Source organism: Ornithodoros turicata, chromosome 1 (assembly GCF_037126465.1).
Source record: "Ornithodoros turicata isolate Travis chromosome 1, ASM3712646v1, whole genome shotgun sequence".
Taxonomy (NCBI): Eukaryota; Metazoa; Arthropoda; class Arachnida; order Ixodida; family Argasidae; genus Ornithodoros; species Ornithodoros turicata.
This window is the reverse complement of record NC_088201.1, coordinates 194630277-194655541: the sequence shown is the minus strand read 5'-3', so window position 1 is coordinate 194655541 and position 25265 is coordinate 194630277. Positions and strand designations below refer to the sequence as shown.

The window sequence follows — 25265 nt, the reverse complement described above, 5'->3', positions numbered from 1 at the left end:
CTTATCAGGGTGATTACAAGTCGAGCCCATTTTGTTTCGAGACACCTTGCGACAACCATCTTTCTTGCGACGCACGATGTATTCCTAGTGTTGGATGTAAAAGTTTCGAATTATTGGTCGCTTGAGTCCAGCATTAAGTGTGGTTGGAGAGATATTGTCACCCTGACGATACCGTCGCAACAAGTCACACTTGATGGCGACGAAGCGTTGGAGCCTCCGACTAATCTTTCCTCGTTTCGTCCTCATCGGAAACGGGAGAATTTGCATAATGAGACGAAAATCAGCCTCTGGCCCGTTGCAGTTCAGATAGGAGTTTAATTTCATCAAATCCTTGTACATCAGCCATTGTACCGTCAAAGCAAATCGTTCACTGGGCTTCATGGTTGATCCGAGCTTGGATGGCAACCGAGATAAGGTCGGATGTTATTGTCTAGCCAATGAGATGGATTCGATGACCACAATCCACCACAACGACAGCGTCGCAGATGCTCATCATATTGTATAAAGAAAGTTCTGGGTGGTGGCTTCAATGTCTTCACAAGAGGAAGATCCCCCGTCTGGAGACAATCAGAATCTTAACAAAGATTAAAGTCGTGGTGTTCCTGAGGGCAAAAATCGTCTGGAGCGAACCCACAAATGACATTTCACGAGCCCAAGGGCAGGGACGCTATGACTATTTTGATGGGCTCCAAGTGAAACCGCTAAAGTACGTCATTGATATTTTAGCTCCATATCTTACACATTTTTAACATGATATTAGTAACAGGTGTATTTCCTGAAAGCATGCAAATTGCGAGAGCGTCCCTAATACACAAAGGCGGAGAGAAGGATAATATGACCGATTACAGACAGGTCCTTATACTTCCCTTTTTCTCAAAAGGTTTAGAGAAGATAATTCATAAACGGCTAATGGGTTTTTGGACAAACATAAGTTGCTGTCTGACGCCCAGCATGGCTGTAGGAAATGTATGTCAACCGAGTTAGCCATACTGAATCTAAAAGAAACCATTTTAGGTAATTTTGAGAGAAAACGCGTCGTGCTGGGAAGGTTTATTGATTTCTCGAAGGTATTTCACCGTATTGACTATGATATATTACTAAAGAAGACTTGTATTTATACGGCGTGAGAGGAAATGCACTTGAACTTTTTCGAACATGTCTAAGCAATCGAAAAGTGCAAATTGACTGTGCAACTTCGGACCTCCAAAGGGTAACTGTTGGTGTGCCTCAGGGTAGCATCTTAGGCCCCCTTTTATTTAATTTATATGCCTTAACGATATTGTTAATATCGATAGTGTAGCGCGTTTCGTTATTTATGCTGAGGATGTGAGTATTCTCCTATCAGGGTGTAAAGCAAATGGATTAATACAAAAGGGCAACGCCATTCTTGAACACCTCCAGTCGTGGGCCTCCAAAAATAAATTCACAATAAACACCAATAAGAAAAAAGTTCGCCTATGGGACTTCCGTCCGCGGCTCGAGGAGCGGAAGTGCCGTATTTACGCGCGGAGCGCCCGCCAGGGGTGCCACCTGCCGTACCCAAAAGAGCGCTTTTGTAGCTCAGCTGTGTGCGATATGAGTGGCCCTTGTGGTTAATTCTTCGTGCGTACATGTTTGTCTATTGTCGAGAGTTCTCTGTGCACGTAGAGCTAACAGTTATGAAACTAAATACTCAGAAATGGGCTGTGCTCTGAACCGTAAGGTGGCATGTAAAAGTGTGAAACTCTCGTGCTATATGCCGTACACCGTACATTTAACCTTGGCGGCAGCACCTTGTGTGTTGGGCAAGTTATCATGCGTTTATGATTGTATTGAGACGCAATCGCGTTCAGAATTTAGGTTTCGCGTGAGAGGTGTTCCGTGTTACCCCTAAATAAAAATATACAAAAGTAGTCGAAGGGCAAAGAGCCTGGTAACCAAAGAGCCTGGTGACCATCGGTCCCCCACCGCTCTAGATAGGAAGGTATTTGGAGCAAGATCGTTCGCGCCAAGGAGGACCACGCACCAAGACCGCCCCGTGTGTTTCGCGGCCGCGCGTCGCGTAGAGAGGGGTTTCCTTCTCGCGTTTGAACATACATGAACATGCAAAGTAGATCTTATTCCCTTTCCACATCTTTTATTACATCCCCGAGCTGGTAGTTTTCCTACCGCACTTAACATAGCATACTTTCCTCCTGAAGACATGCAAGCAATAGACATACACATTTGTACAAGTGAAAAATATTTTATTAATGCCAATTAAAGCCAATGATGCTTAGTAATGCCAATTAAAGCCAATGGTGCTGGGGACTGCCAATTATGTTGCCAATCTGTGTGAAGGAGAAAACCCCAGCGGAAAAACCTTCACACCTGAAACAGAAGAAACATACAAGACAGTACACATTTTCTACAACAGAAAATATTTTATTGCATATTTAGTAAATCAATTAATGATTGCAATAAACTTTCTCGAATAATGCCCCTAATGGCGTCCGGATCTGAAAGATAACATATAATCAGCATTCGCCACATTGCTTACCCAACTAGATGACTCACTGCAGCAGTAGCAGCAATGATCTGAAAGAGAACCTAAATATTAAGAACAACATCCACACTTCCATTCACTTATACATACGCTGCATAGGGGGGCCAGGGTAATCTGAAAACAAATACAACTATTAATATCATCATCTACATAAAATGATATGTCATTGGAACACTATATCCTCAAAGAGAGCATTCACATATACGTACGCTGCATAGGGGGGGCAGGGTAGTCTGAAAACAAATACAACAACTATGAATATCATCATCTACATAAAATGATATGCCATTGGAACACTATATCCTGAAAGAGAATGTTCACTAATACATACACTGCATAGAGGGGCCCGGGTAGTCTGAAAACAAAGACAACAACTATTAATATCAAGCATGGTAACAAGACCTATAACTATACTAACTGTCAGGAGGTGGCATCCAGTGAGTATCTAAAAAGATATTTGCAATTCAGATCAAGCATGGTAACGAGATCTATAACTATACTCACTATCTGGTGGTGGTGCCCGGTGATCGTCTAAAAGATATTTGCAATTAAGATCAAACATGGAAACAGGATCTATAACTATACTCACTGTCTGGTGGTAGTACCCTGTGATTATCTAAAAAGATATTTGCTATTAAGATCAACTAATCAAAGTCATATGCTGGTACATACTTTCATTCACTACCACGCAAACTGATTCATCTGAAATGAAACTCATATATTAACATGAAATCTATGAAATGTCGCTAATACATACAGCTTGGTGGTGGCGACTCAGGTGCTGAAAAGAATGGAACTTTAGATACTTCTCGCTTTCCATATTCACCATTTCCTTACCATCTTCGAAGTGAAACACAGGGCTCGATGTGAATACTGAGAAAGATAATATTCTTAAGAAAATGAACTTGATAAGAAAAACCACCAAAACTCACCACTATCATCATCATCATCTTCAAAACTCGAGAAAAGTGAGAAAGACAACTTTCATAAGAAACCTAACTTTAAGGTAAAAACCATCAAAACTTACCACCATCGTTGGCCATGTTGCTTCGAAGTGATGCTCTAGGAACCAAATCTTCGTTTTTTAAAGCTGACGTATCCTCATTATCATATCACATCCTCTCCTACTTTGTATAAACGACTTTTAGCAACAAGATGGCGGGCTAGAGAAATCCACATGTAGCAAAAGTCTTTGTAGTAAACAACCAATTGCAAACTAAGGAAAAACGCAACCAATAGGGAAAGTATGCACATCCTCTCCATCGGATTCCTTTTCAACACCCCCCTCACAGTCGACGATGGAAGCGCAGAAGTGCTACGCGGTCTCCGAGGACGATTGTATGTATAGAAGGTTTTCCCGTTTTTTTCCCTCTCGAAAAAATGTGATTCTTTGTTAAGATTCTGATTGTCTCCTGACGGTGGATCTTCCTCTTGTGAAGACATTGAAGCCACCACCCAGAACTTTCTTTATACAATATGATGAGCATCTGCGACGCTGTCCTTGTGGTGGATTGTGGTCATCGAATCCATCTCATTGGCTAGACAATAACATCCGACCTTATCTCGGTTGCCATCCAAGCTCGGATCAACCATGAAGCCCAGTGAACGATTTGCTTTGACGGTACAATGGCTGATGTACAAGGATTTGATGAAATTAAAGTCCTATCTGAACTGCAACGGGCCAGAGGCTGATTTTCGTCTCATTATGCAAATTCTCCCGTTACCGATGAGGACGAAACGAGGAAAGATTAGTCGGAGGCTCCAACGCTTCGTCGCCATCAAGTGTGACTTGTTGCGACGGTATCGTCAGGGTGACAATATCTCTCCAACCACACTTAATGCTGGACTCAAGCGACCAATAATTCGAAACTTTTACATCCAACACTCGGAATACATCGTGCGTCGCAAGAAAGATGGTTGTCGCAAGGTGTCGAGTCTGGAGGACTATCTTAAAGAAGTCTGTACATTGAAGAAATAAAATGAGACATTTTTCTTTAAATGAGGTATTCCTCTTCAATAATTTGTATTATCTTGAGGTCATTGTGTACAAGGTTATTGTCAAATAAGGACACAATGCTCTTGAGTTGGTAATTCTTACAAAGGCGGGAAGCAAAGAAACAAACAAAAAGTCCACAGTGTGAGCTGTAAATGCTTTGAATGCATTTCTCGCAATACTGATCAACAGGTAGATCTAGCAGCTCTTCTTCAATCGGTGGTAGACCAAAGCTGTCCACATAGATGTACTTGTCATTCCTGTCTCTCACGTACAATAGCCAGTGTTCTCCGGGACCATCGTGTGGGTGTGTACTGATAACTATAAACCCTTCTGTCGTTAAACTTGGTACCATATCAATTGCGAAGGTCCCGCGATACATATTCAAAGTTTCATGGTTCACAGAAAACAATAATTCCAGATCAAACACATTCATACTTAGTCCACTCGAACAACAAGATCACCATCGACTGATAAAATCTTGGGTGCTTCACTAATAAGTATAACCGACACTGCGCAAGGTAATGGCTTAGCAAACTTCATTTCAATCCTGCAATTGCCCTTCCGCAATGGATTAAAGTAGGAACCAAAACTTTCGTCAGCACTCAAGTTCCAATGCATGATAAAGGAATTTTTTTTTATATTTTTCATAACTTAACTCGACATGTTTTTCATTCAGTTGATACAAGAATTCGTAGTAGCTTGCTCTACCCAGATCATTTTCCCAGTCATAGGATAGTTGCTTCCTGTATCCATCAACTGATAGTGTTACAGAACTAATATTAAAATGCTCGAAACAAAAGGGGCTCGACTTGTAATTATTGTAGTGGCGCTAGTGGGTTGGGTTGTGGACACTGAAGACGATGCGCGAGAGCTCGGCAATGGCAATCATTCATCCTCGTCGCTAGTTGAGATAGTCGGTATGCGTGGGAATAACAACGATTTAATACGAGTAACTAGGGACGAGACGATACATGTTGGAGCCTATGTCTCCAGACAAATCAGCCAGAAGAATGATACAGGCCGAGCTCTCGCGCATCGTCTTCAGTGTCCACAACCCAACCCACTAGCGCCACTACAATACCTCCCCCTTTAATAAGTAGAGCCATAGCGGTCTACTGAACGACGGATCCTCAAGGGGTATCGGCGTGTATTGTCGCCCGTAGGAGCCGCTTCACTTGAAGGTGCGACAGCCTGTCCATCCCTCGGTGGTTGAACACTTAAGGACGTATGACGATTTCCGTCACTCAATGGTGGGTCCTCCACTTCGGGGAACGGTAAAGGAAATCCCGGTCCCTCGAGCACAAGATCTTGATCTGCCGTTGTCTTCGAAAATCCGCTTTCCCACGATTCCAAAGATTCCCTGAGCTTAAGATGGTCCTTATGTACTCGATGAATCTTCCCATCAGCATCTCGCACATGGAAGATCACTCTCCCTTCTTTTTCCACAATTTTTCCGGTCTTCCAGTGACCTTTACCTCTGCGGGTCAAGCATCCACACGCATGCGTCTTTTTCGAAAGATCGGTCCCGTGCCCGTTTATCATGACAACGCCTTTGTCGCTCTCGGGCACCCGCATCCGTTGACGTAGGAATCGGAGAAAAATCAGAGGGTCTAACAAGGTCCAACACAGACCGATAGTGCCTGCTGTTGAGCCGCTTGCACGGTGGACGACCTGTAGATGCATGTGGCGTTACGCGATATTTGAACAGGAACGCTCTGATATTTTCTCTCCCCTCCATAGCGGAGCGAGATAGCGCTGTTTTAAACGTTCGTACGAAGTTTTCAGCTTGTCCGTTAGACTTCGGATGATATGGAGGCGTACGAACGTAATGAACTCCAAGTTCCGCAAGGAAGGTCGTAAACTGCTGACTGGTGAAGGGAGGTCCATTATCTGTCACCAGAACCTGTGGAAGCCCATGCTGCACGAAAATGTCTTTCATGGCATCCATTGTCTTCGTCGCTGTAGTTGCTGCCATAGGCACCACCTCTGGCCACTTACTGAATGCGTCAATTATTATGAGGTAATGTTTCCCATGCAACTCTGCGAAGTCCGCGTGTAGCCGAAACCACGGTTTCTCTGGCGGCTCCCATTGATGAAGTGGAACAGGGGACTGCTGGGCTGCGATGGCTGCACACTGATGACAACGTCTCACAGTGGCTTCGATATCTTTATCGAGGCCTGGCCACCACATGTATGAGCGGGCAAGCATTTTCATCTTTGTTTGCCCGACATGGCAATCATGATGTTGACTTCTAATGAATCCGAGGCGTATCTCCAGATGGAGCTGGACGAAGATGCGAAGAGAATCTTGGTCATCAACACTCATAAGGGTCTCTATCAGTTCAACCGAATGCCGTTCGGAATCGCGTCTGCCCCAGCGGTGTTTCAACGTATCATGGAACAGGTGATCGCTGGAATACCCTCAGTGGCTTGTTATCTGGACGATATTATTGTGACTGGCGAGAACGACCACCAACACTTGGAAAACTTGAAGCAAGTTTTATTGCGACTACGTGAATTTGGCTTCACACTGAAAAAAGAGAAGTGTGCGTTCATGCAGCAACAGGTTGAGTACCTTGGTCATGTTGTTACAGCGGAGGGATTTCGACCATCTCCGAAAAGGGTATCCGCGATACTGAACATGCCGCCTCCCACGCAAGTATCCGAATTACGTTCGTTTCTGGGCATGGTTCAGCACTACGGCAAATACATACCCTCTTTGGCAGACGTGTGTGCTCCGCTGAACAACTTGCTTAAGAAATCTGTGCCATGGCAATGGTCGGCGTCGTGTGTTGAAGCTTTCGAGACGATTAAGAAGAAATTGACTTCAGTCGAAGTACTGACACATTATGACCCGCGCAAGGAAATATTTCTGGCCGTGGATGCGTCCTCGAAAGGACTTGGGGCCGTCATTTACCACCGTATTAACGGCGCAGATCGTCCGATCGCACATGCTTCAAAGACTCTGACACCCGCCGAATCAAGGTATGCTCAGATAGAACGGGAAGGTCTCGCCATAATTTTTGGTGTCAAGAAATTTCACCAATATCTTTGGGGGAGGAGGTTTACGCTTTTCACAGACCACAAGCCTCTAACGGTGATTTTTGGGTCGTCCAAAGGCATTCCCGTTACTACAGTAATCACCCTGATGAGCCTCGGTGCGAACTAGACATACAGTAAGTTGATCAGGAATTCTATCAGGGAATAAGTTTTCAAAGATTGCATCATGAAGGCCCGGCGAAAGCGAGCGGACTTTGCTTTCTAGTCCACGCATGATGTAACATGCCGGGGATGATCTAAGGGCTTTCTAGTGTGCAATAAAACTTGAGTTGCTAATTTTGACTTTGCGTGCTACAAGTGCCGCGCAAGACGTTGATTCAAGTGAATAGTTACATATTTAAATAAAGCGGCACCCAAGTTGTTGACTGGGAATACAATGTCCTCAGTGATACCGTCTGCTCTTCGGGTAATTGGTTCACTCCCGTCCGACCTCAATAACTGCATAGTTATATTAAAATACAGAGATGATAAATCGAGATACAAGTCTGAGAGATTTGTTATGTTCCATTCGATCGTCGATTCTCCTCCGCTGATTGTAGAAACAGGATAATAAACTTGCGCCTCGCATGATTCTATTGAAACTTGGGTAGGAGGTATGTTGAATAACTCACACTCCCCCTTCAAAGCCAGCTGGGACTGTGCGTGTACAACGTTGACCTGCGACATCTTTGCAAATGAAAGGATACAATGTTTTCCTCAGAGCTTTATTTGTTAGCATCTTACCCGAGCAAAAAGCCTCTTTTTTTCTTCCAACCCCCTTACCTCCCTATCTGGGATCCACCTGTTTTTCGGAATCCGATGGCCGACTCGAAGCATTGTCCGCCACACTTTCTACAAGTGAAATGCGACCCATTGTTCGACTTCTAACCAGCTTCGATGCTGATGCACACTTTTAACCCCCCGCTGACCCGCTGTTTTCAGAATGCGATCCCGTTCATGATTGGAATCATTGTCCTCCAGTCCCCTTACCATTTCACATTGTCCTCAGGCGAGCATGGTTCGTTTTTGCTAACCACCAGCCGCTCCACTCCTCTAACCCCCCGCTGACCAGCTGTTTTCAGAATACGAACCCGCTTCGAAGCATTGTCCGCTACACTTTCTACATGTGAAAGGGGGCGACCCATTGTCCCGACTTCTAACCCCTCTTGGGCGCCATTTTCGGAGTGCGACCCTTTTCCATAGAAAAACCTTTTTTCTTTATAAAGAAGAAACATCAATGTGTGAAAAAAGTGTCTTCTTTATTTCATGGTTACAGATGATTAATCGAAAATGTCTCTTCTCTTCCTCTTTTTCCTTCGATGTGCGCTGCCTGCAATGTCCTTCAAAATCTGTGTGCCTAATTCATTTGAGCTTGCTCTCAGTGCTTGCTTGATGTTTTGCTCTTCAGATAACTTTTTCGCCAAATTTTTCGCTGCGCTCATCGCAGTACGGGCTATGTAAGGCTTTGCACGATGCAATAGTGGCAATGCTAGCTTACGCAAAGAACTAAAGAAGCCATTCCCAGTTTGAAAGAGAGGCCCTTTGTATGGCACTAGATCACCAAGTCCTGATCCATAATGGATCTCTGGCACTTCTTTAAGATACATTTTTGAAGTGTAGAACTAGAGCTGTACTACCTGGTCCTCTAAAATGAAGTGGACGACCTGTCTCATCATACACCTTAATCGAAATTGACGTGATTTCGTTCTGCAACAGCTTCAAATATTGCACGTTATGGAAGCTGTAATGAATCTGGGGATCATCTTTATGTAAATATGGGACGAGTTTCAAAATGGGAAACTTTTTTGCACCTATATGAGGTGATTCGATAATGTCACAATAAGTCATGAAATTATGAAACAATGGTTTAAGATTGAGTGGTGTGGTTCCGGTAGTGGTGTTTGCAATAGACTGAATTGGTGCGAAACCCAACATATTACTCAAATATTCAGAAAGATCTATAGTTACTCCATCAACTGGAGTGAAAGTAAACAGCTGTGTATCTTCATTGTACATTAGTATAGAATTGCTGCCTATCACACCTCTGATAGCTTGTAGAAGCGAACGTGGTGTCTCGTAATAATTTGGTGGAGTTTTGACTTCTTCCCTTGCAAGTATTACTTTTTCTAGAACAACACCAAAACTGAATGTAAATGGATCTCCAATGTATTGTGTTGTATTTTCTAACAGTTTACTGGAGTTTAATTTGAGGAGTCTCTTGAGTTGTTCAGGAATAACAAAGAGACGTGGGACCAATAATGTATAGGTATTGTTTTGAAATAGTATCTTTCCATCGATTTCATACCTTTTAAAGAAGCGATTTAGTGTGACAGTGATAGGGCGACCTGGTATGAATATGATTGGAGCATATTGTGTAATGATAGTCACCTCTTCCTTTAAAAGCATCTTTGAGATAGCTTCCTCTCCCATGTACATGTTCTGATGTGGAACTTTAGCACCTGCAACTTTCAAACCCTGTATAGTGGACACACCCATGGCTTGTTGCAGTTCTTTATCCAAAAACTTAATAGAACAAGTTATTTGAGGTAGTTGGAATGTGTACCTTCCATCAAGATAACCAAATGCGATGTTGAATTCTTTTAAAAAATCTTGCAGCGTGTGTTCCAAAGTCGATATCACAACAACTTCCTTACGCAGCTCAATAATGCTTCTGGAAGTAATATGTATAGTAGCATCGTTAGTCCGTGGAACGTTGTAGAATACATTAGAGATGGAAAGTTCATGCAGGCCAACTTCATATTCTTCGTTCACTTGCAGTGGTGCACTCAGAGTGATTGTAAAGTCATTGAGACTGTTGTTCGGGTGCATATCCATGCAATTATTGGGTAGGAGACACATGTAAAAATCAGAACTTCGCGACATCTTGGGCTGGAACCCAGGAATTAAATGAGTCATCATAACCTAGCCATTTCACTTTATAATGTGTGACACCGTTTATTTTCTTTCGACTTACTATGCGTTCAATTGGGTATGGGTCGTCTTGAGATTTCACTACACGTTGCAATTAATTGGCATAGTAAGTTGCATCGTCTTCGACCCCATCTGGTCCAGCTATGTAAAACACTGGTGGATCCGAGTTCTTGTATCGTGTGATCGTGTAGACAACTAAGGACCAGTGCCCAATGTACGCCTTGTCAAAAATTGATCTACTTGTGAGTACGCGCACCTGATCACCAATATTCAATGGAATCTTTTTTGGTTTGTTGTCATTTTTACTGTGAAGTCTATTGAATAGTTCAATCTCGTTATTTTTATCGACGTCGTTCGGGGCCATCTTGATAGTCGAGTGATATGACGAATTGTAGTCGGCGATGATCTTTGGGAGAACAGCAATGTACTTGTGATGACCTTTACTGGCGAAATAACGATAAAGTCTAGCTTTAATAGTCTTGATAGCTCTCTCGATGACCGCGGCATTGAATGGAGAAAAAGAGCTATACATGTGTATTGAGTGACGTTTACACCATGATTTCACGTGTTTGTTATAGAACTCTCTCCCTTATCTACCTGTAGAAGATGTGGATAGGATTTATGGCTCCTATACATCTTGATCAATCCTTTCTTCACATCTTCACCACGCTTGGTCTTAATGGGCGTAGCCATGAGTCGTCTTGATAAGCAGTCTATCACAATGAGTATGAAGGAAAATCCTTTATTTTGTTTCTTGTACTGCAGGAATGAAATCAGGTCTGCTTGATGAAGATCGTTGATGTGCAGTGAGATGATCTTTCTTAACTCTTAAATCTACGTCTTCCTTCTCTGTAAAGTGTGTAGACGTCATCTCGCTGTAGTTCTTCGATTGCCTGTTTCTTAGAGATGTTTCGACCTCTGCAGTATCGAGCAACCCCACCCAAACCAGCGTTTGGATCCCTATAATTCATTCTTCTTCTGTGATATATTCATCTGATGATGATGATGAAAGCAACTTTGTTCTTTGGGGTGATTTATACGTTTCCCAGAGTATATGTTTCCTTGCTTTCCTCTTCTGACGTATTTTTTGTGGCTGCAAGAACTTTGCCACTTTTCGGTACCAAGCAGGCTTCCCTTTCTTGTGTCCGGACAGATGCAACACCAATTCTTTTATATTAGAACCAGTGATTGTTTGGTTGTTATGAATGATTTCTCCCTTATCATTCCAAGTCAAGCTCCTAGGTAGCACTGAGACTACACGTCTTACTTTTTTAATGTTGACAATAGAAGGAAGCGAATTGTAATCAAATGAGCGTCCCATTGGAAGTGACTCATCGTTTTTTCTTCCTGTACTGTGGGTGCTGGCTCTGTTTCATTAGATGGTTTCTGATGATTTTTTTATAATGTAGTACATAGCAGTTAACATTCGTTTTACTTTAAGATCATCGCTTTCGTTAGATTCCAGAATTGATTCGATAGGAGTCAATACCTCAACCTTTGTAGCCATTTTTTAGACACCTACCGTCTTTGCTAGAGCACGACCTGCGACACCACCGAGCACACTGGTTAATCCCGTGAGTAATAAGGGGATTAGTGGCACTAATCCACCCCTCTGACGACAGAGGAAGGATCTTAGTCTTTTTGGGGATTTGTGCAGCATTTTATATGCAATGTATCGAATGGTGTGTTTATACTTTTCCAGCTCTTTGAACAATCTGGGTGGTAGCTTAATATTACCGTTCAATATATTCTTACAGATTTCAGAAAGAGCTTCTATGCTATGAGGTGGCGCCTCCTTTAAAATCTCATCGCGCTCTTTAGGAGTACATGTTGCAAGGACTTTTAGAAAAGTTAAATGATGACGCGGACTTTTCATTTTGGCAAAAAAAGCAAACTGTCGAACGTTTCCAGTAATGCCTGTTCGCAGTCGAAATTGAGACTGCGTCAGAGGGTGTAGGTCAATCACTAGATAACCAAATGGTTTCTCTGTTGCCTGCTCAAACGCACTGATAAAGTATGGTAATTGAGCTTTGCAGAAGATGTGGCGTCCTAAAAGTTCCAGCTGCGTGCATGACCTTAAATTATTAAATAATATTATATATGTGCTATTGTGAGATAATGTTCTATAGTTGACGTCGTTGTGAAATAAGTACTGACAAAGAAAAATAATGGATGCGTTCTTATGATGTGATGCTCTCGTATAGAGATGAACCATTTCTTGCATCACATTCTTCTCAGTCATGAGATCGTCGACTATAATCAAAGTAGGCACGCTCTCATCCCATGTCTTTGGTAGCTCTTTCTGAAATGTAACATCATTTGCGAATTCATTTTGCCAGGTCGCATCATATTTCCTAACGTAAAAGATTTGCTCTGGGACTACAGTGAATACTGTAAGATTTCTTAGAATGTTACGAACGAGATAGGTTTTACCCGACATGGAAGGACCGCAAATAATAACCCTTGCAGGGTGGATAGAAGCAAATCGACCTGCGTCAGACATCACGATGCAAAAGTAAACGAGACAATGAATAAGTGATGGTGTGAGAAATGGATTTATTGTACATCTCACCAATCGATTTGATCATCTTGACTTTTTGCGGAACGACGCTTCATTTCTATAAGACGCTCGTGTGCGAGGAACCTCCTCACAGCTTCTGCTTTTGCTTCATATATTTCTTGTTTAAGTCGCCATTTTTTCTCGTCCGGCGTCTCCCTCTCATCATATTCCTTTCCAAAACATCGAGTCAAAAGCTTCCATGCAGCTCCCATTTTGTGTAGAAAGTTGATAGGTGAGTTGATCGTTGGTAAATGACGATTGAAACTACCCGGTCGGGGATGTAATAAAAGATGTGGAAAGGGAATAAGATCTACTTTGCATGTTCATGTATGTTCAAACGCGAGAAGGAAACCCCTCTCTACGCGACGCGCGGCCGCGAAACGCACGGGGCGGTCTTGGTGCGTGCTCCTCCTTGGCGCGAACGATCTTGCTCCAAATACCTTCCTATCTAGAGCGGTAGGGGACCGATGGTCACCAGGCTCTTTGGTTACCAGGCTCTTTGCCCTTCTACTACTTACAAATATTGATAATAAATAAAAACTAAAAATATATACTCCTAAAAATATACTGATTCATGTCTTAAATATGCCGTGCATTTTACCCTTTCGGAAGAAGGGCGAGTTTAGGGCACAGTGTTTGAGCTAGCATGCAGGCGAAAAACGATTTTAGATGGCAAGCTTTTCGCTGTTGTTGGAGAGAATGGTCGCGACTCATTACCTTGTTGTACGAAGCATCTTCATCAAATTTAATGCAAGCTTTTGTTCATCAGCACCTGTGGACACGCTGTTCTCCTTTGCGAATCTGATTATACGGCCGAACACAAGACGCCTAAGTGATGAAGTCTTCAAAAAGCTTCTATCTACCATTAAAATTCCCATGATAATCTAACAAATAATGCTATTTTCCCTTTCTGATTTGTTATGATCATCGTTATTTCTGCAAATCCAGGCGACAGCTTCCTCACAGTATTTATGGTAGTTGCGGTATTTAAATACTCATACCGAAAAGTATTTACGAAGAGTATTTGAACACCCCTTTCAACAATGTATTTTGTATTTATATATATATTGTATTTGAGAAATATCGTGGTACTAAAGTTTCGGAATCGACCTGGATGGATGCGATGGTCCCTTTAAGCCAGTGTGTGTAAGTTTTCCTCATGATGTCCCCTGGCTTCTGGTCTATCTTCAACCCTCAAACGTTATAAAAAAAACTTCGTGCATACGATTTTGACAATTTCGTATTGACCTATTACCTACTTTTAACCAGTCGAAGGACTTATATTTCATGTTCCGAAAAAGTTGCCATTTCGAATTGCGTATCCTCCTCAAGGCGACTATCTCAAGGGGGCCTTCAATACTAACATCAAATGATATTATACCCATAAAACGTGAAGCTGCAGCAGCGGTGACTGCATTACCAGGACATGGCTTTGCACTCACCAAGAGGAAAATCTACGAGTTTTCCTAATTATTATACTGGTTAGGCATTATGCACTCAAGGCAAGAAGACTGTTCGGTTTTCTCAAGTTGCATGTGCTGGTGTGCAGCGTAGGAAATCGCTGCAGCGATTGACGACTTTATATGGTGTTGTAGTATGTAATAAAGTGCAAGGATTATCCTTTATATTTCAACACTGAAGATGGATAGGATGTTTGTTAGACGATGTGACTGTGTACAGGATTGTGTTAGCATAGTACAAGGGAAACCGGTGTTTGTTTTCGACCCATCAGTATAAAATGCGTCATGTTCTCCGAGACTTCCTTTAAAGAGACCATTCCATGCGAAAAAAAAAGTGTTTATGAGACAGAAACGTTGACGTTCGTCTCCGGTTCACAGCTAGCTTGGCAAAGTTTATCTGCCGGAAACATCTTAGATATTTAATAAACGAGTTTTAAAGATTGACACTCCCTGTGCGGCAAAAGAAGCCCCAGCGATCGCAACACTATTATGGCGTCACCCAGGCACACAAACGGCAGCGCAGCGGTGACGATTGTCTCCGAGGTTGTCTGCTTCGCGTTCGCACAGCAATATACCAAGTGAAAAGACCTCGAGAAGTACGCCGACTTTCGCACATCATAGCAGCTGCTGAGAGGAGACGAGGAAGTAAGGGTGGTTCCATAAGTTTCCGGCCCGAGGTAGAAAATGCGCGCGAATTTGAAAATGCGATTAAGGACGCGTGGCGCTATCTGTTGGAGGGCCGGAGCACCGCCCTCAATCCTCTCTATGCTTTTGCCGGCTGGAGAGTGGCATTTCAAACAGGTAGTGTGCACTCTTCAGTTAAAATGAAAAAAAAAATCGAGTACTGCGCTGTGATAAAATACTTGACAAAAGAAAGACTTTCGCCTAAAGAAATTAAAGCGCGACTGGACAACATGTACAGGGAAGCCTCTCCGTCGTACACAACGGTAAAAGGCTGGGCTAAGCAGTTTCGACTGGGGCGAGAGTCCATTGAAGATGGTCCACGCGATGGTCGTCCAGTGGAAGTGGTGACAAAAGAAAATTTGTCTGTAGTCGAGGAAGAAGGGCTGAGCGACAGGCGTCTGAAGGTGAAGGAAATCTCAGAAAGGCTGGGGCTTTCCAAATCAACCGTTTCTCGCATCATCGGCGAGGGCCTTCACATGAAAAAGATCAGTGCGAGATGGGTGCCACGACTTCTCTCGTCAGTTCAAAAGCAACAACGCGTCGTCTGTGCCAAAGAGTTTTTGGAGCTCTGTCAAGAGAACGAGGAAGAAATATTGGAGTCAATTGGTCACAGAGGATGAGACTATGGTGCTCTACTATGATCCCCTTTCGAAAAAGGAGTCGATGGAATGGCGCAAACCAGGAGAAGCACCCCCAAGAAAAGCCAAGGTCACACAATCCACAAAGAAGATCATGGCAAAAATATTTTGGGATTGTCACGGGATCCTCCTCATCGACTTCAAAGATATGAACACCACAGTGAATGCAACTTATTATGCTTCACTCCCGCACCGACTGCGAGACGCCATCAAGGAAAAGAGGCGCGGTAGGTTGAGTCGAGGTGTAAGGTTGCTCCAGGACAATGCCCCTGTCCACCCGGCTACTGTTGCCGAGGCTGCACTGAATGAGTGCGGCTTCGAAGAAATCCACCACCCACCCTGCAGTCCAGACTTGGCACCGAGTGACTACTTCCTGTTCTCAAACTTGAAGAGGGATCTCAGAGGACGGAGATTTCAAAACGATAGTGAGGTGCAAGAGGCAGTTTTCCATCATTTTGCGGACAAGACTTCGGACTATTTTTTTCAAGGGTATAAGAATGCTCGTTGAAAGGTGTCAAAAGTGCATCGAAGATAAGGGTGACTATGTCGAGAATTTATACACTTGTTTCGTCTCTATGACTATTAAAAGTTAGTCGGGCCGGAAACTTATGGAACCACCCTTAAAGGTCAGATATGCCGATTTTGAAGTGCCGCAGAACTGAGCGATACTCGCGCTGTGTGTTCATTACCGAACACTGAATATGTGTGCGAAATATCTTGCTCCAACTGTTCGTAGTTTTTTAGAGAACAGTTTTTTTTAGTTCCTACACCCGGCCGTGAGACCGCACCGACGTCACTGCTCTCGGTTTATCTGTCTTTGGTTTGGCATGGGCTCTTGGCTTGGCCGCTTGGCTTCTTTCGTTTCGTCCTGTGTGCATCGTACATAAGCGAACAGCTGTTATGTTGTTGCTAAGCCGGAAACAAAGCATGTGAATATTTGGGGGGGGGGGGCACGGCGTCGTTTGGAAAGTGCACTTCCTTGTTCTGACCTGGCCTTTTACGGGCTGAAGCGATATGATACGTGATATGCCACGGCGAAGTTGTCGAAGATGCGGCGGTGCTACGCTGTTAGAACAATTCATCGGAACATTCAAGTGTTACCTATTATAAGCTGCCAAAAGACCAAGCAGTGCGAAGCTCTTGGCTGACAGCGGTGCCTGCTAATTTCCACTGCAAGGATTTTGTCCACGAATGTTATCATAGGTTACGCGCGACTCCACAGGCACTTTGGAATCTCGGCACGAAATCGTCTGATGAAAATCTCAGGTGCCCGACGCACAACGTTTTGAACGTGCCACGAAGGATCAAGGCAAAAAACGAGAGCAAAAAAGGTAAGTCGAGGTTCAGATATAAAAAATAGCAAGCTTAATGAATCGATTGCGCAGCTGCCCTACTGCGCTTACCCTGATATAACCACGGATCTGGCTTGCATCTGGTGCATGAAGAGATTGCTGACACGTTAGTTGCAGTCTACCTCCACCAATAGGTATGACAATGTGATGTTAAAATTTGAGTATTCACCTATGTTCAACTTTTCATGTGCGCTCGCATGCAGACATCTTGACACCACTTTTAAATCTGCCCTCAAAGTTACAACCTGTGCTTTCAGGGTGGAAAACGAAGGTCACCATTCCGGTTAGCTGCTATCTCCCAGTTCAAGCACTTTTGCTGTCTGGACATTGGTTCCTGTGGATGGGGTGTTACAAGCTTCACTGTCTGATATAGGAGGTACGCTACATTAGTTCAGTTAATTTGTCTTTTGCACATTTTTGTTACTGTTAACTGGATTACTGTTGGACATACAATCCTTTGGCACACCGAAGCTGATGTCACCTCTGATAACGTTTTAGAATTTTCAGTGTCATCAACGTCCATTGAGGAAGGTGTCTTTACTATCTGTGAATCTTTAATTGAAGAATAGCCCAGAATTCATGTTAACATTGTCTGCTCTTATTAATTCACTGGCTGTGTTCTGAGAGCTAAGAAAAATGGAAACTATTTATTTGTCACAACTTCACACTGGATGTGGTACTGGCTTGACATGTACCTGGATTCTACAATAGTTGTGTTCAACTTGGTGCATTACCGTGGGCAATGCCACATTCACTACATTTTTAGTGGGTCCGGTGCACAAATACTGTGTGCATACTGCATGCATACATACTGTTCGATAGGAAAAAATGTCTGAGCAGTGCTGTGTAGTATTTTTACCCAAAGTCCATACTCTTACTGCAAAGTCACAGTACGTAGAACTGCAATGTGCAGGTATGCTGCGATAGAGATTCAGAACAGAAAGAAAACCGTTAAGAGCACCTAAATTTTAATGAGATGAGACTTTCGTGCACAAGGCTGCTCTTGTTAATGTCTAACATGAGGTTACAAAATCCCAGAATATATAAAACATGTTGTAATGTAGAGAGCGAGGGTTGGTACAGATATAAAAATAATTATACAATCATATATAATAAAATAAAAAGGGGTACAACTTCCCCTTCAACTCAACTCGACAACGCAATTACTCTACTTATTCTCTACCTTACAACATGGCATATATTCTGGAATTTTGTACCTTGATGTTAGACCTGAAGAAGCACAGACTTCTGTGCGAAAGTCTTCTTTCTGTTGTGCACAATCATTATACAGTAAATACGAATATCCATTTCTTGTCATTAAATGCTTTTTCTTTTTTTTTTTTCTGCAGTGATGAGCATCCATAAGGACACATGCCAGAAAGGGAGTCTCTTCGGGATGACAAACCCTCATCACCTCATGAGGATACAATGGTTGACGAATGGTTCTCAAGCACATCGAAACTTCAACAAATAATTCATGAAAAAGCCAGTCAGTGCTAGCACCAGGAATTGAACGTGGACCGTCCTGCTACCAGTCAGAGGTGTTACATTTCAGGCGCTCATTGACTTTTGGTGAATTACTTGTTGACTTTGTCCCAAGGTGGAGCTCGCCACAGCTCATTTGCCTATCTGTTAATGTTGTGGCGTGTGTTGCGTTTTTCTCTTTGTGTGTTCCAGACTCAGAACGATTAATTTGGATCAGGTCAGGTACGTTTCATTTAGACATGGCAAGCGTAAAGCGGTGTTTCTCACTACAACTTAGCAGTGGCCTTCATGCGTTACTGCTACGGCCATTAAGCGTGAATGGAAAGCTGCACATTATGCATGATGTAAAACCCAAGACTAGGGAACACGAAGGGACAGACACAGACACGTCCCTTTGTTTTCCCTAGTCTCGGGGTTTTACATATGCATCATCTTCACCAGCTCGCTTGCTTCCTAGCCATTTTTTCTGCACATTATGTTCACTCTACTTTTATCGTGTGCTATATAATCTTGTTCGAGTTCTGTCAAACGACATGTAATGCTATAAAAAAATCAGTACACTGTTTATGTGGGTTGAATGGTAGCGCATGAATGCAGGAAGGAAACTGTCATGTTATCGCAAGTGTTTACGTATTGTACATTTAACTACTAATTTTATTGGTTAGCTTTTGCCGGCGTGTCATGTCAAGCCATGTTATATTAATTTGGAACATGTTCTTCTTAGTAGCCAGAGCAGCTGATACACAGTGAGAACATAGCCCGTATGTGTTTGGCTTTTCCACCGCAGCCCTTGGGTTTCCTCCCTGATGGCTACACATGTCAGGGATAGGTTTCAGAACCGGTAGTTCCCGCCAAGTGTGAATTGCTTTTCAGGGGATCATCACGCTGGCAGATGAAACATATGGTTTAAATTGTTTGCAGGACAGGCATTGCGTAGCTTCACACAAATACTACTACTACGACGTAAGAGCGGTTTCAAATCTAGCTTTTTTGTGTTCCTGACATTATCGCACAAGATGTAGTATCCACTATGATCCTTTATATGGGGGGGGGGGGTATGTACTATGTACAGTGCAATCAACAGATGCTATTTACAAATCTGTGTTTTCTACTGTGTTGAAATGGGGTAGTTTGTATCTGAGAGCCATAGTGAAACACAGGCAGCCAAGGACAGACTTTTGATGCCCTCTAGAAACATGGCAACACATTGCAGGGACTCTGGATGCTGCCTAAATTTCCAGAACACACAGCTCAAGGCAGCGGTTAAATAACAAGTGGTTAGAGAAATCCAAGACGGTTGCATGTGTAAGCAGTCCGCTGTTGGATTTGCTTCTGTCCGAGATACGTTATCTCAAAGGGAACGCACGGGCACACTCAGAATGATACTAGGGCAGCCTGTGAAATAGAATGAGGAGAGGGGGAGATATATAACCCTTTTCCTTGTCTGTTATTCTATTTGTTAAATTGTGCTGAGCAGCATATATGTGTATATTCCAGAGTCTGCTAATAAATATATCAGTTTAGAGCTAGCAGTCGCACTGTAGATGTCTCATCCTGTCCTTGGCTGCCTGTGTTTCACTATGGCCATGCTTGCTATTGCAAAAACAGAAAACAAAAAAGACAATAGAAAAACACGAAAAGAGCGACCTAAAAAGCTGCCTGTTCCAGTGCTCACATGGAGGTAATGCACTGAGGTAACATGTTCCATTCATGAACTGTGCATAGTAGTAGATATCACAACGGCAACCGATTATTCAGATTTTTCTTGAAGTACTTTGTTTTCTGGAGCATTGTTTGCACAGTCTATTATTGGAGGTTTATGTGATTCCCCTCTTGAGATACTTTAAGATTGCTGATGCTGTGCAGTTTGTTAATTTTGAAACTGTACTGTGCTGAGGTAGAAAAACATAATTGTCATATCTACATTTGAGCACATAGGAATAATTTGTAAGTACTTTCCTTGTTGACATTAATATTTGCACCAGGTCACAACATTGTTGATTGATGGAAAATGTAAATAAATATATTTATCTGCTTGCCAAACAATGCACAAATGTCTTCTTTTCTAGTGAGATATTCCCTGTTTACCAGACATGAATGTGGAAAAGTTAAAGGGGCACAATGATGGTAGAGTCTAGCGTTGCTTTTTGCCACTTCACATATATTCACTGTTATTCGTGTGCACATGTAGGAATAGGAAGGGTAGAGCATGCGCATAAAAAATTTCGTATCCAGCCACACATATGGTTCAGAAGATTAATTAGATGATGTCCAAGCATATATAATTGTGCTTCATGTGCAATGGGTATGCTAACGGATTGCTTCCATGAAGCCTTTTTATTTTTTTTATAAATTATTTTTTATAAATGTTATTTTTTATTTAATATAATTGTCATATTACATATTGTATACTTATATTTTTATAAATTTTATAAATTAAAAACTCAAGGTACACGGCCCCTGTAAGAGTGCCCTTTGCAAATGGTTTGGTTACGTGTCTCTAACTGTAAAGGTAAGAGGCAATCGAGAATGCTGCAGACAAGGTTGCAACTTACATATTGCTTACCATGTCCTACATACAAAGTGATTTGTACAATAATTCCTGAGCACAGAATTAATTCCAAGGCTGGCCAGTGATGTCACCCAGGACGACAAGTCACATAATTGCCTCTAACACTTTCACACCCCATGGGCTGAGTTGTGAATTGAAAGAGCACTCTACAGAAGGATAAGGTGCACCTGATTTCTAGGATCTATGCTATGCCCTAACTCTTCAGACCCCACATTTCTAAAAACACCATTTCTAAGTGGCAATATGTGCTCTGGTACTTCTTTTGCGTCTGCATAGTGTGCAACCACATGACTACTGGAGCTTTCGTGTGCATGTTTTTGTGCGACGGTGCTCATTACAAACAATATCCAGATGTTAGACATAAAATGCAGTAGTTTGTAGCGTGCCACACAACGCAGCGTGACATGGGAGTGTGTGATTCAAAGAAAGCTTCTGGAAAATGCACATAATCCCACAAAAAGTTGAAAATGTGATTTGTATTTCGTTTTACGTCTCTCATCGTTACATACCATCGTCGACGCTGTTGCACATTGATAAATCGTACGTAAAACTTGTGCCATAGCAGTACGCGGTTCCTCAAATACATAGCACAATTTTTTCCTGCAGGAATAAAACGCTGTCGGCATTTTCTTGCTAACACGGCTGTCGAAACGTCAGTCTCGACAATGTGCAAGTGCTGTAAAGAGGCTAACGCAGACGCGACTTGATATAAATTGTACGTGCTCACAAAACACAAACGACGAATTCCAGTCACAACATCGCACAGAGGTTGGTTCGCGAATGAGTTCGCAGCTGCTGGACTGTTTACTTATCGCGGAACGGTGGAACCCGGCAGTCCGCCATCTTCAAGCACAGATACGTGAAGCCGCGAGAAGCTGTAGCTGAAATCCACTGACAAGTGCGAAGGCGCGTACACGTCACAATGGCCGTTCGGGTGCATCTACGTCATAAAAATGGCTGCGCCCATGTGTGTTTCGGAATGAATTATCTATTTTTTTTAGATGGCACTGTACCGGACTGAGAGAATGAAGGTGCATTTTGGGGAGAGCTGGATGTGAGCTTTCAGAATATCACAACCGTTTCGACTATTTGGGATATCGGCATAGCTGACCTTTAAAGGGACCGAAAAGTGAAAAATAACCCCCATATTTTTGCCCATTGTCGTGCACAACATCATTGTTTGATAAGACACAGAAAGCATTACTTCTCAATTCGGCATATTTTTTACGTATAAATATTTTGAACATTGCCAGAACATGGACGGTGCTGCGAACCAACGGCGAAAAAGAGAAACTTGGGTTTCAGCGGTTTCCGGTCCAGGGCTCCCAGGGATTGGTCAATCCTTACCACGTGAGAGCTAATTTTATAGAGAGCAAAGTTGACGCACAGGATCTTACAGCTAAACGACATTTTAAAAATGACGCTCACTTTCATAGCTGTACGTTAATAAAGCATTCAGCTACTTCGCCGCTACGAGCTACGATCCACCGCGCCATCTGCAAGGCCGTCTGTGTTATCGCGTTTATTGTTTACTACGTAGTACTGCCGTTCAGTAACCAGTGATTTTGCTTCACCGAGGTGACGAGTTCAACACATCTCTTAGGTATGTACAGGCGTCACACATGTATAAATTACAATATAACGATGACGTATTCCATTTAACTTATGTTATCCTACTTGTCCCGTACTCAATATTGTCAACATCAACAAATTTAATTTTAGGGGCCTTCCAGTGTTGAAGTGGCGCAAGACTACTACGTGTTGTGTGATCCAGGCACTCAAGTTGACATGACAGAAATAGCTGAAAGCAGGTATGCAAAGTCCAGATATGGAAGCAGTAGGTTTGTTAAGTATTGCAGACTTTGTGACATTTATGGAGTCTTTGGACAGGTGCAGAACATTAGTACGACGTCAACAGTAGGAGAAGAAACCGACGATAACTGCTACCTTGTTTGAATGCTAGAACAATACTTCCTGTGTGAAGAGGTGTAGTTATGACTAAGGAACGCTAATTAATTTTCTAGAGATGCATCCTCTACACTTGAATGACCATTGAAACAGTGAAAGTTTATTGTCTTTTAAAGGGACCGAAAAGTGAAAAATAACCCCCATATTTTTGCCCACTGTCGTGCAGAACATCGTTGTTTGATAAGACACAGAAAGCATTACTTCTCAATTCGGCATATTTTTTACGTATAGATATTTTGAGGATTGCCGGAACATGGACGGTGCTGCCAGCGAACGGCGAAAAAGAGCAACTTGGGTTTCAGGTCCAGGGCTCCCAGGGATTGGTCAACCCTTACCACGTGAGAGCTAATTTTGTAGATAACGAATCTGGCGCACATTATCTTACAGCAAAACACTATTTTAAAAATGACGCTCACTTCCATAGCTTTTACGTTAATAAAGCATTCAGCTACTTCGCCGCTATGAGCTACGATCCGCCGCGCCATCTGCAAGGTCGTCTGTGTTATCGCGTTTATTGTTTACGTCGTGGGCGGTCGTGTTGGTCGCGCGAAGAGAAGTGAATGACATGTTCGTGGTTGTTGTGCCAATTATTCGAGAGACCTACATATGAGTGGTGTGGTTTTGGTGTTCGGGGACGCAAAAATCATGTTCGTTCACCATCGGCGACAGGCGTTTCTACCACAAGATTCAACAGGAGAGTGCGCGAAAACGAATGTGGTTCAAAGCACTCGGTTATTAGATGTAGCAGTCGTGTGGTATGTGCTGAGCTCATTTTGCTGCCGATGACTACGAAGATGCCGTAGAAGGCGAATTGCGAAGACGTCCGAAGCACACTGATGCTCAGTACCCAGTGATTTTGCTTCACCGGGGTGACGAGTTCAATACAACGTCTTAGGTATGTACAGGCGTCACACACGTATAAGTTATAATATAGCGACGACGTATTCCATTTAACTTATGGTATCCTACTTGTCCCGTACTCAACTTTGTCAACATCAACAAATTTAATTTTAGGGGCCTTCCAGTGTTGAAGTGGCGCAAGACTGCTTCGTATGTGTGATCCAGGCACTCAAGTTGACATGACAGAAATAACTGAAAGCAGGTATGCAAAGTCCACAGATGGAAGCACTAGATTTGTTACGTGTTGCAGACTTTGTGACATTTTTTTTTAGTCTTTGGACAGGTGCAGAACATTAGTATGACGTCAACAAGAGGAGAAGAAACCGATGAGAACTACTAGCTTGTTTGAAGGGTACGAGAATAGTTCCTGTTGAGATGGAGTTATGACTTTATGACTAAGGAACACCAATTAATTTTCTAGAGATGCATCCTCTACACTTGAATACCCAGTGCAACAGCAAACGTTCATTGTCTTTGAAGCCGCAACTACTGGAATTGTTCAATGTGTGTCAGAGCTGCAGTGAGCCATGCAAGGTTACCACATCATATTGGTCCCAAAATTTGTAGAGTTCCCCTATCTCGGACGCAACTGTCATTTCTCTTTATTGGTCTTCCGATCCTACCTTCTCAGAAATGAATATGGTTCACCATATACTGCATGGGCACTGCCTTTCTCTGCTCATGCTTTCGGTTTCTTATTCTGTTGAATAAATCTTCACTTGAGTTTGCAGCCATTACGCTGTCTACTGTGTTTGCCCCTCATCTATATTGATGTGCTCTAACGGTATAGCACATCAACATCTCAACAACCTTGCCTAGTCCTACTTTTGGGTGGAAACTACACGATGTGGTAACATCCACATATATAAAGTTTTAGTCGACGGAGATTTGCTGTTTTTGTGCAACCTTCATTGTACATTTCTTTTGTCTCACTTAGCATGCCTGAAGAAATGTCCTGATCTTCATCAAGATGACAGGTCATTGTTTGATCTGCAGCATCATTTTTCCTGTAATCTTTTCACCAACAGAGAATTCAAAAGTGAACAAATGGTAAAATATAACTAGCTTGTTAAATTCAAAAGGGAAAGACGAAACTGTTTATACTTCTCTTGTTTATTTTGTTGTAGGTTTTACAACTGTACGTTCAAGTACGTCA

At 42.7% G+C, this 25265-nt stretch overlaps 2 long non-coding RNA genes across 2 annotated transcripts in view; both read left to right on the top strand.

Moving 5' to 3' along the window:
• Positions 1–25265, top strand: part of LOC135378920 (uncharacterized) — a 65317-nt gene that overhangs the window by 20401 nt on the left and 19651 nt on the right. The window lies entirely within an intron of this gene.
• LOC135374615 (uncharacterized) lies at positions 17258–18907 on the top strand. Its single transcript, XR_010417029.1, has 3 exons — positions 17258–17318; positions 17442–17560; positions 18534–18907. It is a non-coding gene; the product is annotated as an uncharacterized LOC135374615 (long non-coding RNA).